Source organism: Vigna umbellata, chromosome 5 (assembly GCF_029865625.1).
Source record: "Vigna umbellata cultivar VRB3 chromosome 5, Vumbellata_1.0, whole genome shotgun sequence".
Taxonomy (NCBI): domain Eukaryota; kingdom Viridiplantae; phylum Streptophyta; class Magnoliopsida; order Fabales; family Fabaceae; genus Vigna; species Vigna umbellata.
Window position 1 is genome coordinate 55,480,625 of NC_142169.1, and position 19,832 is coordinate 55,500,456.

The 19,832-nt window shown below is 37.0% G+C and overlaps 1 pseudogene; it reads left to right on the forward strand.

Annotated features, from left to right (window-relative positions):
* Window positions 1-1,413: 1,413 nt before the first annotated feature.
* Window positions 1,414-6,139, forward strand: LOC148198663 (uncharacterized; annotated as a pseudogene).
* The last annotated feature ends 13,693 nt before the right edge of the window (window positions 6,140-19,832 follow it).

The window sequence follows — 19,832 nt, forward strand, 5'->3', positions numbered from 1 at the left end:
GATTCAAAGGTTGTTACTGACCTGTTTTGGGCACATCCTAAAGCGGTGAAATTATTAAACTCATTTAATGTTGTATTTTTTATGGATTCCACATATAAAATAATAGAAGGTAAGACACACGTATAGAAGTGGCACTTTTATTTGCGAAAATCGTGCATCCTACTAGATGCAACAGATATGCTCTGGCAGCATAGTCCCACTGTTGCGACTGACACCTCTGAACATATATCTCTCTTAGCCAGCTGAGTCTGACTTTCGGACCACGTGCATCCTCCATCTCAGCACCAGCTGCGCCACCATCAACGCCAAGCAGTTCTACAAGGGTTGTACGAGCCTCCTCAAACTCCAACTCCTCCAAATCACATAATTGTCCCAATACCGGAAGGTAAAGTAAAGTGGAGACATCGTCAAGAGTGATCAACATCTCCCCTACAAGGAGATGGAAACTACTCGTCTCAAAGTGTCATCTCTCTATGAAACCGAGCAACAAGCCCTTATCAACGTAATCATAGCAAATATCTGTGAGAGGCTTCAAAGCGGAATTTAACACAATGTGTTGAATTCCTTCGGTGCACGGTCCTAACTTATTAATTTTTCTACCATGGGAGATCGACTTCAGTATCTCCCCTCGATCCTACACAACAATATTTAATATCAATTGTATTAGAAAAATACTTAATAATTAAAATTTAAGTTATGCACTCATCCGGCCCTACAAAATGCCATAAGCAACATGCTGAACATAGTGTGTCAGCAATGAAGCATCACGTGGACCTCCAGGAAATCCACCGACATCCTCCTCCTGTATGTCAGGAACATCGACATGTTCCTCCTCCTCATTATCGTCATGAGGAGCCTCAAATGCCTCCTCATGAATAGGACCCTCATAGGCCTGATATGCCTCCTCCTCAAACGCTCGGTCCTCGGCTATAGGGTCATCCTGAATTGGAGCTGCACGTCTTCTCCGAGCTGAAGCTGTAGGTCGTCTCCTACCTTCACCTTGTGCAGAACTCTCTCCTCGAGAACTCTCTCCTCGAGAACTTTCTCCTCGAGAACTTTCTCCTCTAGAACTCTCTCCATGAGAACTAAAAGATGAACCTCGTGTTCTTACCATTTTTGACAAAATATTTTTAATTAAATTAATAATTATTTCATTAATTAATACTATTTTTTATTAATTTAATAATAATTATTTCATTAAATAAAATAATTTTAATTTAGATATAAATAAATAAAAAATTAGAAAAAAACACTAAATTTAAATACTCTATAAATTAATTAAAAATATAATAAATTAATAAAGTAAAAAAAATAAAAATATAATAATTACGTAACAAATTAATTGAAAATAAAAAATAAAAATAAAAACTAATAATAAACTTAAAAGTTAAAAAAACTACATGCCATAAACTTATGTCGAGTATCCGTTTGGATCTGAAGCGGATGTCCACATTCGTCGACGGATATCGATATCCGTCATCCGTCGACGGATGTCCACATCCGTTTCAGATCCAAACGGATACCCGACATCCGTTTTTCGCCTGGTTATCTTCTTCCTTTCTCCCAACACACACACAGAAAAAAACGCAGAGCACAGCACAACACAGCACAGAGATATATGCATTGCATTTAAAAAAAATTTAAAAATATCATCACTAACCTTGTGGGAGAACGCACCGCCACACCTCACCGTCGCACCACCGCTGCACTGCCGCGTCGCACCGCCGCACTGTTGCACTGCCGCGCCGTGCACCGTTCCCACCGTCGAACCATTGAAGGAGGAAGAAAACGGATATGAAGGAAAAATGGAAGATGAGAAACGGATGTGATGAAGTTTGAGTGAGAATCTGAGAGGGTTGGGAGGTGAGTGAGAAGAGGTAGAAAGATAGATTTTATGGTTAAAGTAAATAATTAAGATTAAAAAATAAAAAAGTTATTTTTGTAATTATAAAAGATTAGTTTTGTAATTAAAAAATATATAATAGAATTGGGGGGAGATGGAGAGAGAAAATGTTACGGTGGAGAGAGTAAAACCCTAAAAAACATTGCACCCTTTGAAAACACGGAAGAAAAACATGAAAAGAAAAAAAGCTAGACCAGAAAAGAAAGAAAACGTGCGACAAGACAATGACTCTACGGGGACAGGGAAGAGACGGCTGAGTAACGATGAGAATGATAACCCAATTAATTTGCAAATCTTTCTGTTTATTTGCTATTTTAAAGGTAAGTAATAATTAGACCTCTAAACTAGTTACGTGTCCGGAAAGATATCTCTTTTACTCTAAAGTAGTATGCTGCTACACATTTATCTAGATGTCTGTCAGTTTTTACTTCGTAAAAAACAAGAGAATTTGTGTTTGGTTGCTCTGGACAAAATATAAAGAGAATGAAAATAAAAAATTAAAGATTTTATAAAAATGAATTAATAAACTAGTTTGTTTATAGATTTTAAAAAGTTCCTGAATATTAATATAGTATATTTATATTATGTTTTATTTTATATTTTGCTTTTCCTAATTCATGAAACTAAAAAGTTTTATTTTAAATTTTGAAAAGTTAGAATATAAATTAAACGTGTTATGATATTTTGAATCAAAAGAAAATTTAAATAAAATAGTCTTACAAATAATATTACATAATGAAATATATCTAAAATAGAATGAAGTTTTATAATATCAAAGACATGTAATAGTATTGTATTGTTTGTTGTAAGTTATACATTTTATATATTTTTTTATTCATGAGAGACTTGATGTGAATCAGTATTTTAACTATTTTTTTTCTTATTTTATTATTAGTTATTTTCATCTCCTCTCACTTTATATTTGTTAATAGTAGAAAATTTTTTTATGTACAAAGATAATCTAGATCATTTTTATTAGTTAACTTTCATTTAAATGAATTAATGTCAGTTTTTAAAAAAACTTTCCATATAATTAATAAATATTTAATTTTATTAAATTAGGTTTGGGTTTATTTGAATCACATAGAATTAGTTTATTTAATAATTTTAAAATTCTGTACTTAATTTATATAATGTCATGTTACATGCATTCAATTAATATGATTTTTTCTATTTATTATTATATTATTATTTATCTTTAATACGACTTTACATTAAGAAGTCTATATTGAGTTCAAACATAAATATCATTTCTATTATTAACTTAATTTATTTTTTTCATCATAATTTGCATGAATATTTATACACTAAAAAAACTTATACATTAATTGGTTGATATAGTGTTAAATAAATAATAATAAACATTAACCTTTAAAATTCACTAGTAGACATAATGCTTATATTTTCTATATGGTCACTGAATACATTAGTTGGTAACTCTTTTGTTAAAGGGTTAATAGCATAAAATCGATACTAATATATTTTATTGACACTCTATATTTCTAAACTTCTTCTTTAATAACAACATATTTCAATTGCATATGTTTAAGGCCTCTAGAATATTTGTCATTCTCATACAAGAAGAAAAGAAAAACAATTGTAAAATTGCCATAAATTGAGTGGCTTTACAATATTGTTAACTACTCAAAGTTTTGAAAGAAAATCTTGCACCCCTGAATTATGGTTTCAAACAATGTAACAAATTCAACCTTTAGAATCGATGCAACAATGATTATAAATAATTAAATGTAGACTTTCTTGTATACATACAACTAACAACATTTGAATTTGTATATTTGATCCTGTCAAGGTGATCAAATCTCATAAGAAAACATGTGATTCTTTGTCCCTTGCAAGTATACTAACACATTTCTTGCATCTTTCCAATGATCTAGTCCTGGATTACTTTAATATCTACCAAACATATCAAGTGCAAAACTAATATCTGGCCTCGTACATGTTTGAACATATATCAAACTCCAAACAATATATGCATAAGGGATATTTTTCTTTTATTTTTATTCCAAATCATTCTTTGAACATTGCATAAGACTAAATTTGTCTCTTTTTTGTATTCAAACGAGAGATGTTAATTATTTATCTATTTTGAATCTTTTTAAAACTTTATTAAAATATGATTTTTTATACTAACCTAACAGATCTTGTGATGTATTCCAAAATATTTTTGTTCCTATTACATAGTATACCTCACCCATATTTTTTATTTCAAAGTTGTTAGAGAGAAATTTTTTAGTCTCACCTAATAGATCAAGATCATTAGTCTCAACCAATATGTCATCAATATACAAAATAAAAAATATAAACTTTCTTCCACTAACTTTCAGATATATACATCGACCAATAATGTTTTCCTTAAATCCCAAGGACATAATAGTATCATTGAATTTAAGTAGCATTGTTGAGAAACCTATTTAAGTTTGTATATTGATTTCTTAAGTTTACACTTCATGTTTTCCTTTTCTTCGTGAAGAAATCTCATTGGTTGATCCATATAAACATCATTTTCTAAATTATTATTCAGAAAGACAATTTTAACATCCATTTGATGTAACTCAAGATCATAATGAGTTACTACTACTAAGATAATTTTGAAAGAATCTTTCTTAGACATAGGCAAAAATGTTTAATGTCATCATTTTGAATAAAACCTTTAACATCCAGTTGAGCCTTGCAACATTCGATGTTGTCATGAGAGTCACACTTAGTCTTAAATACTCATTTGCACCTATCTCTTTTGTATCCTTCTAACAATTCACAAAGTCCCATACACCATTTTTGTGTCATTGATTTAAGCTCATCTATCATGACATTTAACCACGCATTAGAATTATAATTATTAGTAGCTTCTAAAAACAAATCTGGATCATTTTTTTTTAGGAAGCATCCTCAATTTGGCAATACCCCAACAAATCAAATTAATGAGGTACGAAGGGCTTATCTAAAATGAGGTACATATCAAATGCATCTAGAAAATTATCTATGGTATGGTAAAATTGATCATCCAAGAAAATTTTGATACACTAGGTTTAGCTTATTTCTTTCATGGTTAGAGTATTCACCATTAAAACATGTTGCATATTTGCTATATTTTTTTAGTAAAAAACTAAGAGAGTGCCCAGGTTGAAATGTTTTCATTGCTACAAGTAATTGAATTTGAATTCTAATTGGCAATGAGTTGATTGTCACCAACATATTTTAAATTTGTGGAGTTTTTTTTATAGGTTTTAAAAGTTGGAGAAAACTAAATAATGGAAATTTTTTACTTTTCTTAAATACGTAGGAAAGGATCCTTGCTCACCATACAATATTGCAATGAAAGCTTGTCAAGACTTGTTAAATCAAAATTGGCATATTATGAATGTTTTGGAAGTTCAAAGCTCAAATCAATTATGAGTAATTGGTTGAGTAATTGGTTGAGTCTCAAAACTTCAATTGACACAGTTCATTTCTTTTTTCTCTTCAAGCTTGTGCTTTTAGATGTCATGATGAAACTAATGAATCGAGGAACCAAGTTAATTTTCTTGAGATGATAAAACTCATAGCATCATATAATGATGAAGTTGCAAAAATTGTGTTGGAAAATGCTCCATATAATTCCAAATATACTTCACATAAAAGTCAAAATGAGTTAATTAATATTCTTTCTCGTAAAGTGAAAGATCATATTCGTGAGAAAGTTGGACGTTTCAAGTTTTATATAATTGTTGATGAAGCTCGTGATGAATAAAGAGAAGAGCAAATGGCTCTTGTTTTAAGATTCGTTATTAAAAATGGTTTCAATACAAGAGAGGTTTTTTGATACTATGCATGTTAAAGATATTGCAACATTAACTTTGAAGAATAAATTGTGTGTTGTACTTTCTCATATAATCTTAATGTTTCTAATATTTTTTGTCAAAGGTATGATGATGCTAGTAATATGAGAGGAGAATGGAATGGATTACAAGCATTATTCTTGAGTGATTATCCTTATGCATATTTTATGTTCATAGTTTTGCTCATCGGTTACAACTTGTCTTGGTTGTTGCATCGAGAGAAGTTATTCGAATTCATTGGTTCTTTTCAAAATTGACTTTTATTGCCAATATTGTTTGCCTTTCTAGTAAACTTCATGACGAGTTATATGTTTCCAAGTTAGATGAAATTCCATACTTATTAGATATTGATGAACTTGAAAATGGTAAAGGGGAAAATCAAATTGGTACTTTAAAGTGAGCTGGGGATACCCATTGGAGCTCACATTTTTCTTCTATTTGTAGCTTTGTAAATATGTATGATGCAACTTATTCAGTTTTAGAAAAAATTATTGTTGATGGATCCTTATTCTCAACGTGGTGATGCTAATAATGCTTACAAAAGCTTGACCTTATTTCAGTTTTGTCGCAACCGGAATCGCGACGGGACGACGATCCAAAAAGAAACGGGTTTTTGAAAAGAGATTTGGAGTCGTCACCATAGTTTATTATGGAAAACTACGGAAAAACCATAAAATAATAAGACACGGTCCACGAAAACCAGATTATGGGTTCGGGAGTCGGTTACGCGTAGGGAAGGTGTTAGCACCCTACAGCGCCTGCCCTAAGGCAGTACCTTTAACTAAATGCACGAATATGATGTGGTTTTCAAAATGTTTCACTATCCCCTAAAATAAAATTCTAAATGAACAAAATATATTTTTTAGTTTTTTGGGCCCGACAAGGATTGACCTTGCTCCTACGTATTCTCATTCAAAATGAGAAATCAGGGTTACGTAGTTCTTTTGAAACTGTTTGAGAAGTTTGTTTGGAAATTGTTTGAAAATTTGTTTTGAAATGATTTTGGATTTTTGGGAAGTGAATCTGACAAGGGCTAACCTTGCTCCTACGTACCTCCACTTTTGATGGAGAATCAAGGATCACGTAGTTCTGGCTGAAAGGTTGATTGTTGTTTGAAGATGTGAATGTTTTATATTTTGGTATTTTTATGTGAGAAGGAGAAAAGTTTTTAGCACAAGGACGATGTGAACGATCACACATGTGCCTAAACTTTTAAAATATTTTTGTATTTTTTTATAAAAGAAAGAGAAAAGGTCTTTCAGCACAAGGACGATGCGAGCGATCACACATGTGCTTGACCTTTAAAATGTATTTTTGTATTTTTATAAAAGAAAGAGAAAAGGTTTCTAGCACAAGGATGATGCGAGCGATCACACATGTGTTTGACCTTTAAAATGTATTTTTGTATTTTTCTAAAAGAAAGAGAAAAGGTTTATAGCACAAGGACGATGCGAGCGATCACACGTGTGCTTAACCCTTAAAATATAATTTTGTAATTTTTTTAAGAAAGAAAAATAGGTTTTTAGCACAAGGACGATGCGTGCGATCACACATGTGCCTAAACCTTTAAAATATTTTTGTAAATTTTGTATATATATATATAAATATTTTATTTATTTATTTTTTTTATGTATTATTAAATATGTATTTTAAAATAAATAGATATTTAGAATAAATAAATAAAATAAAATAAAAACAATAAAAACAAAAACAACAATAAAAATAATAAAATAAAAAAAACAAATAGAATAAGATAAATAAGGGAACAAAATAAAATAAATAAGGCAAAGCAAATAAATAAATAAGTAATAAAAATAAAACAAATAGTGGGGGTGCCCAAATGAGAAAATGGGGTGTCTAAACTATTTTTTCCTTTTAAAAACATATTGGGCCTAAACCCAAACTAAAAGGGGTAAGGAAGTGAGAACAGGGGTGCCTAAACCAAATTTATTTCTAACAGCGGACTAGGCCTAAGCCCAGACGAAAAGGGGGGCGAAATACTAATAAAAGGGGTGCAGAAACAACTTTGTTTGATTTTTATTTTGGGCTTGGCCCAGCACTGGCCCGAGAATGTGTGGGGGTGCACGGGTGAAGAATGGGGGTTGCGCAAAGGGAGCTGGGTCAGCAACAGGCCCAAGGCCTTTTCATTCTCCAGCAACTCAGGAAACCTTAGGGTTTCCCCCATTCTCTGCGCCACTGCTCTCAAATGAGACCTAGGGTCTCTTTCTCTCTGAGCGAGGAAAATCCGAGGCGCTCACCTCCGCCCAGACGGCCACCGCGCCACTGCTTCTTCGAACCAGCCACCGCCTGAACAGCCACCGCGGGAGGACCTCTACTGGTCTCAGCGTCGACGGCGACCTCAAGCGCCACCGGAAGCATGGCCGACCGCGGCGCCACTGCCTCCTCTCTCGTTTCCCTTCGAAAATGGTAACCCAGGGAGGGGTTCGCCTCCGCTCCTCACCGGAGCCACCGTCAGCCACGGCGCTGGGTTCCCCTTTTCCTCTTCTGCTCGCGCGCGTACAGCCGCTCCCGTCAAACCGACTACCGCGAAGAAGCCCTCTGTCTGGTCCTCGCTGCCACGATGACCTTCTTTCTCCACCTCTTCGCGTGCGAGAGAGGGACTCTCGCCCCTTCGCGCCATGCCGACACCACCCCTAGTGAGGCCAACCACCGCAAGCCGCCGCGACATCACTCTCCTCCTTCCAATCTTCTCTCTTTTTTTTTGTTATCAATTATTGATTTGTTCAGTGTTGATTGATTCTCGTCTATTTGGTATTGGAAACGATGAGTGTGTTGTGTGCATATGAGAGTGAGGGGGATAGTTGATTCTGTGATAATGGTGTATGGGTTGGGGTATCTGCTTGAGTTGAATTTCTAAAGATGAAGGAGTATGTGGTTGTATGTGATGGTTATGGCAAATGAATATGGTTGAATTGAATATGGTTGATGATTCGGGGAGGGGACCCAATATTGAGGTTTGGTTGTGTGGTATCAGGTGTTGGAGATGAAAATGAAGAAGAAAGGGATGGAAATGATGGTGTTGGCCGTGAGGTGGTATAAGGATGAAGATGGGGGTGATGAACAGAGAGGGATCAGTGCCATGAAGGGATAAAGATGATGGGCTCGTCGTGAGGTGTTTGATGAATGAAGAGTAAGACGATGGGTGTTCCTATTAACCGTGGGCGTGGTTTGGGTTGTTGGGAATGGATGGAGGAGGGTGATGCAACAGTGAACATATACAGTGGAATGTATGCAGACAACAGTCATACGCAAACAACAACTTCAATAGATATATGTGTAAAGGCAAACAAACAACCCTCTAAACACCATTACTTACCTCTCGAAGATCCGCTTGCAATTTGCAATGGTCAATCTCGTGCTTCCAATGAGTACTCTTCTCCCTTGAGTGGCTGACTTCTGTCTCTTTTTGCAGGTGCAAAAATGGTGAAAACCCCCCTCAGCAATGGATGATCCAAGATGAAGGCACGGAGCTGCGTCAAAATCCCTTTACTTTTCCTCCAAAACTCCTGAAATCCAATCTGCTAACCGTGCTTGTTTTTGTGCAATTCTCTGTGCCAAATTCCTTGTACTGATTTCGTACGCACCCAATCGCGTCTGCCACTCTGCTCTCCTCCAAAACGTCTCTGCCACCACCTTGGCTCTCTGCAGAAACGGTTTCTGCCCCCCTCTTCCCAGCACACACACGTACACTGTTCGCTCCAAACCAAACATTCTTTTCCTTCTCTCTTTTTTCGTTTCAAGCCTTTTTTTTTAAATACTCATAGAAAATCAAATGAAATAATAATAAAAAAACGAAATAAAATAATAATAATAAAAAAACGAAATAAAATAATAATAATAAAAAAACGAAATAAAATAATAATAGAAACAGAATTAAAATCATAAAAAAAACAAAATAAAATACAATAAAAAGAAAAACCTATATTATTTAGTCAATCGGACGAAATTGGGTGTTGACAGCTGCCCCTGTTTACATAGATTTTACTAGATAATATGAAAATTTGATATTTTCGTATTATCTGAGTAAAGGCTAAGTAAAGAAAGAAACACTAATTTCGTTTGGATTTCAAAAGATAAAGAGGAAAAATAAAAACTTATTCAAATATATATGATAACCAAATTCATGAAAAAGGTGAGATTGCAACAAAAGAAAATCGACATTGCATAGGGCCGACATTGCAGAACAACAAATTGGAATTGACCATTGCTTAGCAGAGGGCCAACAACACGAAACGAAAACCTAGATTCGACCATTGCCTAGTAGAGGGCCGATATCACAGAACAACAAGCTGGATTGGACCATTGCTTAGCAGAGGGCCAACAACATAAAACGAAAACTGGATTCGACCAATGCCTAGCAGAGGGCCGTTAGAAAAACTAAAACCTAGACTTGACCATTGCCTTGCAGAGGGTCAAAACATAGAAGAAAAACTGGGTTCGACCATTGCCTAGCAGAGGGTCAACAACACAGAGCAACAAGCTAAAATTGACCATTGCCGAACAGATGGCCAGTAATACGACAACGAGATGGGATTAAACCATTGCTTAGCAGAGGGTCAACACATAAAACAAAAACCTGGATTCGACCATTGCCTTGCAGAGGGCCAATATCGCAGGAGAAAAGTTGAATTCGACCATTGCGAAGCAGAGGGCCGTTAGAAAAACTAAAATATGGACTTGACCATTGCCTTGCAGAGGGCCAATATCGCAGAACAACAACTTGGATTTGACCATTGCCTAGCAGAGGGTCGATATCGCAAAAACAACAAACTGAAATTTGACCATTGCTTAGCAGAGGATCGATATCGAAGAAGAAAGCTGAGGATGCTAGATAAAACTAGGCTTAGGGTGCCAGGCAAAACTGGGCTTTGTGGGCCAGTATGAAAACTAGGCTTTGGGGGCCAGTGTAGAAACTGGGCTTTGGGGGCTAGTGTGGAAACTGGGCTTTGGGAGCCAGTGTAGAAACTGGGCTTTGTGGGCCAATGTGGAAATTGGACTTGGGGGCCAATGTGAAAAATTGGGCTTGGGGGGGCCAGCATGGAAACTGGGCTTTCAAATTTTGAAATTCTAGTAATTTGTAATTTTGTGAAATGTTTTTTTTTTGTAATTTTTGACAGAAATTTGATTTTTGAAAATGTATCAGTGATCATTCGCTAAAGAGAATGTCCTGATATGAGGATAGGAGAAACAAGGCGTAAAGACCATGGTAGAGTGTTGAAACTCTAACTTAAAGGTGGTGAACAGGATGTAAAGATGTGTGTGTCAAAAACCCCAGAATGAGAGAAAGAAACATGATCAATAAGAACCAACATGACTTGAAAGAGAAAACCCGAATGTTATTCTTTTTGTTTTTTTTAAGAAGGATTCGACAACCATTCATATGAATGAAGAGGGTTTCGATCTGGAAGAAATTCTTTTGATGGATGGATGCACACATACGGAAAACATTTGCTTTGTTTTTTTTTTTACTTAAGTCATTCACCTTACTTGCAAACATCATCAAACCAATCTTTATTTTCAATGTTTTGTGAAAGTGAGGAATGTCATACATCCGAGATCTAACTAATATGATTATATCTTCAACTTTCTCTTTCCTGACATCAGTGCACACATACTTGAATTTACTGACTAGTGAAAATGGAGATGTTTATAAGGGTTTGGAAAAGAATGGGACAACCACGTGGGCACATCATTCCCATACACTCCTCGCCGGAGATGTGATATGTGAATGTCAAAGTGAAACGGGATACCCAAAGGGTGCCCCAGCGTGGTGTTATGGAAAATAGGCATGGGGTATGGATCCATGAAAATTAGGGTGAAAAAAATCAAGTGAGACTTGCAAAGCTGCCCCAATCTTTGGATTATGGATTGATGAAAAACTCTTGTGAGACTCACAAAGCTGCCTCAGCTTTTTCTTTATTTATTGTGGTATAGGTTGATGGAAAACTCGTATGAGACCCACAAAGTTGTCCCAGTTTTTGGCACGGGGTTATGTTTGGAAGAGGTAGTGGGCATGAAAAGGATCGGTTAAAAGGATGACCCCAATTGGTCTGATTTTCTTTTGCATGCTGCTGGCTGGTTGGCAAAGAGATCCCTTCTTCATGAGACATTACTTTTTCTTTTTTTTTCTTTTTTCATTAATTTTCAAAAGTTTTTTTTTTGTTTTTTTTTTGGACACGTTGCAAGTCATTTAGTCTTATCGCAAAATTAAGCTTTATGAAAATTTGAGCAAATATCATTCAATCTGTGTGGACTTTATTAGGCTTGTAATGTGGCTAGGGCTAGAAGGTATCGAAAGAGAGGGTTAAAGGCCCAAATGAATGCTTGTCGGTTATTATTTTTTTGAAATAAGGGTTATCATCTGGCATTGTGTCAACTATTTGATCTTTTGAGCACTCTGCTTTTTTATTTTTAACTTCATTTTTTCATTTTTTTTATCATCACTTTGTGATTTTTTGTTCTTTTTGTTTTTTCTTTGTTCACTCTTCTTGATGAAATTTCTTTGTTTGATCATTGAGTGCTCTTCATATGCATAATGAGTTGACTCCTACCTGATGGCAACCCCTGCTTGGGGATAATTTTGAAAAAGAGTTTATTTTTGGCTCAAACGGGGTGACAATGGATATATTTTTTTGCTTTTTAGATAAAGAAAGAAGGCCACACATCATTTTGAACTCTGATTGCTTTATTTTCAAAAGATTAATTCTACGATTAGATGACCTCAACAATGAGTCATTTTTCTTTTTCCTTCTTTCTAGATCGCCCTTTCGGGTTTTCAATCTAGTGGACTTATTCTACTTTTGAAAGTTCTTTTGCTTGTCTCAATGGATTTAGGGATCACCCTACTAGCGCAAGCGAGGAAAATTTTGGCCAGGCCAACCTTCCCTAGTGTAAAGGTTTACTTCATTACTGAGGGTAGGGACAGTGTTTATTGGGGAATATCCTTTATTTTGGAAGGTGAAGGGTGAGGTTTTCAAGCAACATGTGCACAAACGTCTAGGAAAGAAAGTCAAGTTTTTATTTTTGATTAAACACTTGACCTCGGAAAAGCTTGACATTGCATTTTTATTTTTGATTATTATCATTTTTTTTGCTATTTTTTTATTCGAAAAACAAGAGTTTGACGATTCACAAGAAAGACAAGTGACTCAAGATTTCCTTCATTTTTTTTGTTTTTTTCAATTTTGTTTTCCTTTTTTTTCCGTAATACCCTTTCAGGACTCGATTTCCAACACTACTTGGAGAAACCCTGTAGTGAATGTTCGCATTGTAAGTCATGGATGAAGATGTGATACCAATGAGCATACTTTTCCATAGCAAGACACTTCACAACATCGAATTCATTTGTACAATGACTTATGCTTTTTTATGTGATCTTAAAACCCACTTCATTTCTTCATGGAATTTGTAGTGGCATTCTCAAGCCTTGCCTCAGTGTTGGGTTGACTTTCTTCACACTTTAATCATCTTGAATGAATCAAAGTTTGCCTTTGCGCTTGAACCACCAGCACTTTCGGTGGAATGACCGATGACCACTCCATGGTAATCACCTTTTGTGTATGATTCACGAGTCTTGAGGTATTGAGGCTTTAAAGGCTTCATGTAACAAGTAGAGATCAAGCCTTTTTATGCAGAAGACTTGGAAGAAATGTTGCATAAGTCATATGGATAGGAGTGAAAATCGTAGGCCTTTTCTCTTGATCAAACATTTTTCTACCTGACAGCTTGGTGGGAAGTTGAGTTTGGGTCGAGTCCAATTTTGTCTCGAAGTAGTTTCAAAGGGTAGGCCAACGGTATCTGAGCAGTGGGATGTGATTGAGCTCTTTCTTCTCTCCTTATCCCAAGCTTAGACCAGACTTGTTCACATTTGTTGTCATGGTAGGACCTTGTGCGATCTTTTCAGTCTTCACACCAATTTCAATTCTTTCTTGAATTATCACCAAGTTTGAGAAGTTTAGGGAAACACTGCTCACCATGGTCTCACAGAAGGGTGATTACAGAGTATTGAGGAATATGGGAACCATTTCCCTGTCACTCTCATGAAACTTTATTTGAGCAACAATCTCTTTCCATCTTTGGCATATTCTTTGAACAATTTGGACTCCTTCACCGAGGTCTGCAGTTGTAATCTAACAAGTGCCACATCCTTGATATATTTGTACTGCCTCAGGAAAGCATCCACCAGATCCTCCCAAGACCGGATGCACGACTGTTCAAGATGAGTTCCCAGTTTGGTGTCATGCCAGCCAATCTACCTTAGAAGAAATGAATTAGCAACTTTTCATCGCATGCATGAACAATTTTCTTCCCATATGTCACGAGATGGTCTTGGACAAGTGGTCCCTCCGAGTAATTTAAACCTTGGGAGGTATCACCACATTTGGGACTAAGCATAGCCCTACAACATTTTCAAAGTTAAGGATTCCTCCAACTTCTATGACTCTTATCCTTTTTGCAGCATTTCAAATTTACGCCTGTCAGCCTCAACATCCACTAGTGCAACGACATGAGGAGAAGATTTCAACTCGGGTTGCTTTGTCATTATCTTGCTCACAACACTGGGCTGAATCATTTCGGTAGGGACCAGGAAAGTGCCCCAAGCTTCTTTCCTCTTTCAACTGCGTTATTTTTGGCCATTTGAATGCAAAGTTGTCCCGAGTCCACTCCCAAGGGTGGAGTGTAATTCAGGAAGAGGACATATCGAGGGAAAATTGGTGCCCCTAAAACTCTTTGTATTGGATGTGGTGTGGGCGAACCTCTAGGATTAAGCTCATTTGCTCATTCAATTGTTGGATATCAACTTTCATTCCTTCTTGAACTTCTCCTTGGTTCTCCAAGATTTGTTAACTGGTTCGATTCCTTTAGGGTATCTTGGATGTTTAGCTGTATTTTAGTTTTTTTGTTTTTTTTTGCAAAACAAATTTAAGAAAAAGAAAATAAAAAGAAAAAGAAAAAAGAAAAGACAATGTAGTTCAAATTCTCTAGTCAGAAATTATAAAGCTGCGAAAATATTGCCCCCGTGTAGTTTGGAAATTAACACGAAACAGAGTCAACAGGGTGACTCATCATTCAGAAGTTCCCAAAAGGTGAGTCATAGGAAGTTTTGGTCAATTGAGTCGGGCCTTGGGCATCATATTCTTCATTTCTCTGATCAGCTTTTGCAGCAATTGAGGAAAGTTTCAATCCCCTTGGGCGGGTTAGAGATCGGCATTGCAGACTCAGCATCAGATAATAACTTTAGAAGACCTTCAATGACTTCACAGGCGAGGGAAGCTAGTTATGAGAGACTTCTCTTTCAATTCCCCCTTGTTCAACAATATGCTTCTTCATCTGAATTATCAATTCTTTATGTCTCCTTTTTAGCTTGATGCTAACATTCTATTTCCAATTTCTCAACTACTGCTTTCATCCGCTGCTCAGCATTATGAAGTTGCTTTTCACAGTTTGGGTAAGGAGAAATTAACTTGAATGACAACTTGATTGTCTTAACCCTTTCTATGTTTCATTTCCTACGGGAAACTTTCATTAATAATCCATAATCTGGAGCCTCCCTCTGAACATTGCGCCAAGCATCTCTAACTTGATGAAGCAATTCAGCAAAGGTTCCTTCCTCTTAAGATCTACGATATGGCCAGAGATGCAGGCGTGGGCACTACCTAGATTGTTTTTTTTTTTTTTGCTAACACAGTATTGTGATTAGTACAACATCAAATACCCATGAGGGGTACATTAGGGTACTTCCCGCAATGATATATGATGTGCGGTCTTTGCTGCCAAGAAAACACATCATTTAGACCTTTCCTCCTATGAGCCTGCATAGAGTTGCGCTCATTGATTTGCCTCTTTCATCTTTGGTTTATACCGCAACAACTCCTCCACGTGACATGTGGCATTCAGAATGGCCATACTCATGCGAGAGATCTTCTTTCTGCATGGCTCATAACCTTGACTAAGGGTCTTGGAAACTTCAGTTAGAACAATACTGATTGGATTCTTTAGAGCGAACTTTGTATCCCACAAATGCATTCATGACGACGTAGCCGACAAAATCCATGATATTAGAAAAGAGCATGACACCATAGAGGATAAGAGCTAGTACATTCGTAATTGTTTCCCACCTTTCCTCCTTAGTCGAACGATACAAGTACCACTCCAGGTAACCCCGAGGAAGGCTCCTCGCTTTACCCTTAAGCATGAACTCTCTCTCTCTCTCCAACTTCACATGGTGTACTTTTATAATTCTCGCTAGCTGCAAGACATGGGTAAACTGCCCAAGGTATTTGTATGGAGCTTTGCCCTCGAGAAGTAATTCTAAGATTTGCTCAAATTCTTCTACCATAGGCACCAATTGGAAATCCCAGAAAGTGAAACATCTCAGTGGTGGTTCATAGTACTGGGCTAAAACAGTAATGGTCGATGTTTGAACTTCCACCTCTAACATGCTCAACAAATTCCCATACTCCTTCCTGAATGCATCCTTTTGGGTTGTCTCCATTTTCTTCAGCAGTTCTCCCAGGCCATCCATATTACCCTCCCTTACTTCAATGGCTATCCTTTCCTTTAAAATGTCTGAACTTGAACCCCCTTGACTTCATATCTCATGTTAATTTCCATTTTATCTCAAAGGCTTAGTCACAAATTTATAATTTCCTGACTAGAACCAGTGACAAGACCATAAAAATGCATGAGAAAAAGAAAGAAAGAAAAGAAAAAGGTGTATAAAAACTGTATAAAGATATGTACAAGGTGTTGGATTTTATTAAGCAAAAATGAGGGTTATAAGACTGCACACATCTCCCTTTGTGCCCTAATGAAGGTTGAACACTTAAGACCCAAGGTTAAGTATATGGAATCTCACAAGGATGGTTACCTGAACCTAAAGATCAACGGCCACTAGAGCTATGACCCCCTTCATAGTATCTCCACAACAGTCGAGTAATCAACTAGATGCAGAGACATAAGTGAAGAGAACAAACTCTAGCTGGGGTTCTCACGATAGCCAAACATGAAGTATGTCCTAAATGGCATCGCTACACAACCCCTCTATTTCTAAGCTACGCTCAGACCCGGGTATAGGGCCCCACTCATGATGTGTATAATGTGTGTGTGAAGGGAGAATGCAATTGTACACCCCAAACTCTCACCTGCAAAACAACCAGAAAAATTCCCAAGCAGATATAAACATGGTTTCTACCCTAGGGTTCAATATCCAACAAGCAAAATTATTCACAGGCGATTATTCAAATATCAAAGATAGATAAAGAAAAAGGGAAGGAAAACATAAGGAGAAACCACATTGAATTCGCTTATATAGTTAAATGGCTTGACTCTCTAAAAAAAGTCCCAGTGGAGTCGCCATCTGTCGCAACCGGAATCGCGACGGGACGACGATCCAAAAAGAAACGGGTTTTTGAAAAGAGATTTGGAGTCGTCACCATAGTTTATTATGGAAAACTACGGAAAAAACCATAAAATAATAAGACACGGTCCACGAAAACCAGATTATGGGTTCGAGAGTCGGTTACGCGTAGGGAAGGTGTTAGCACCCTACAGCGCCTGCCCTAAGGCAATACCTTTAACTAAATGCACGAATATGATGTGGTTTTCAAAATGTTTCATTATCCCCTAAAATAAAATTCTAAATGAACAAAATATGTTTTTTAGTTTTTCGGGCCCGACAAGGATTGACCTTGCTCCTACGTATTCTCATTCAGAATGAGAAATCAGGGTTACGTAGTTCTTTTGAAACTGTTTGAGAAGTTTGTTTGGAAATTGTTTGAAAATTTGTTTTGAAATGATTTTGGATTTTTGGGAAGTGAACCTGACAAGGGCTAACCTTGCTCCTACGTACCTCCACTTTTGATGGAGAATCAAGGATCACGTAGTTCTGGCTGAAAGGTTGATTGTTGTTTGAAGATGTGAATGTTTTATATTTTGGTATTTTTATGTGAGAAGGAGAAAAGTTTTTAGCACAAGGACGATGTGAACGATCACACATGTGCCTAAACTTTTAAAATATTTTTGTATTTTTTTATAAAAGAAAGAGAAAAGGTCTTTCAGCACAAGGACGATGCGAGCGATCACACATGTGCTTGACCTTTAAAATGTATTTTTGTATTTTTATAAAAGAAAGAGAAAAGGTTTCTAGCACAAGGATGATGCGAGCGATCATACTTGTGTTTGACCTTTAAAATGTATTTTTGTATTTTTCTAAAAGAAAGAGAAAAGGTTTATAGCACAAGGATGATGCGAGCGATCACACGTGTGCTTAACCTTTAAAATATAATTTTGTAATTTTTTATAAGAAAGAAAAATAGGTTTTTAGCACAAGGACGATGCGTGCGATCACACATGTGCCTAAACCTTTAAAATATTTTTGTAAATTTTGTATATATATATATAAATATTTTATTTATTTATTTTTTTTATGTATTATTAAATATGTATTTTAAAATAAATAAATATTTAGAATAAATAAATAAAATAAAATAAAAACAATAAAAACAAAAACAACAATAAAAATAATAAAATTAAAAAAAACAAATAGAATAAGATAAATAAGGGAACAAAATAAAATAAATAAGGCAAAGCAAATAAATAAATAAGTAATAAAAATAAAACAAATAGTGGGGGTGCCCAAATGAGAAAATGGGGTGTCTAAACTATTTTTTCCTTTTAAAAACAGATTGGGCCTAAACCCAAACTAAAAGGGGTAAGGAAGTGAGAACAGGGGTGCCTAAACCAAATTTATTTCTAACAGCGGACTGGGCCTAAGCCCAGACGAAAAGGGGGGCAAAATACTAATAAAAGGGGTGCAGAAACAACTTTGTTTGATTTTTATTTTGGGCTTGGCCCAGCACTGGCCCGAGAATGTGTGGGGGTGCACGAGTGAAGAATGGGGGTTGCGCAAAGGGAGCTGGGTCAGCAACAGGCCCAAGGCCTTTTCATTCTCCAGCAACTTAGGAAACCTTAGGGGTTCCCCCATTCTCTGCGCCACTGCTCTCAAATGAGACCTAGGGTCTCTTTCTCTCTGAGCGAGGAAAATTCGAGGCGCTCACCTCCGCCCAGACGGCCACCACGCCACTGCTTCTTCGAACCAGCCGCCGCCTGAACAGCCACCGCGGGAGGACCTCTATTGGTCTCGGCGTCGACGGCGACCTCAGGCGCCACCGGAAGCATGGCCGACCGCGGCGCCACTGCCTCCTCTCTCGTTTCCCTTCGAAAATGGTAACCCAGGGAGGGGTTCGCCTCCGCTCGTCACCGGAGCCACCGTCAGCCACGGCGCTGGGTTCCCCTTTTCCTCTTCTGCTCGCGCGTACAGCCGCTCCCGTCAAACCGACTACCGCGAAGAAGCCCTCTGCCTGGTCCTCGCTGCCACGATGACCTTCTTTCTCCACCTCTTCGCGTGCGAGAGAGGGACTCTCGCCCCTCCGCGCCATGCCGACACCACCCCTAGTGAGGCCAACCACCGCAAGCCGCCGCGACATCACTCTCCTCCTTCCAATCTTCTCTCTTTTTTTTTGTTATCAATTATTGATTTGTTTAGTGTTGATTGATTCTCGTCTATTTGGTATTGGAAACGATGAGTGTGTTGTGTGCATATGAGCGTGAGGGGGATAATTGATTCTGTGATAATGGTGTATGGGTTGGGGTATCTGCTTGAGTTGAATTTCTGAAGATGAAGGAGTATGTGGTTGTATGTGATGGTTGTGGCAAATGAATATGGTTGAAGTGAATATGGTTGATGATTCGAGGAGGGGACCCAATATTGTGGTTTGGTCGTGTGGTATCAGGTGTTGGAGATGAAAATGAAGAAGAAAGGGATGGAAATGATGGTGTTGGCCGTGAGGTGGTATAAGGATGAAGATGGGGGTGATGAGCAGAGAGGGGTCAGTGCCATGAAGGGATAAAGATGATGGGCTCGTCGTGAGGTGTTTGATGAATGAAGAGTAAGACGATGGGTGTTCCTATTAACCGTGGGCGTGGTTTGGGTTGTTGGGAATGGATGGAGGAGGGTGATGCAACAATGAACATATACAGTGGAATGTATGCAGACAACAGTCATACGCAAA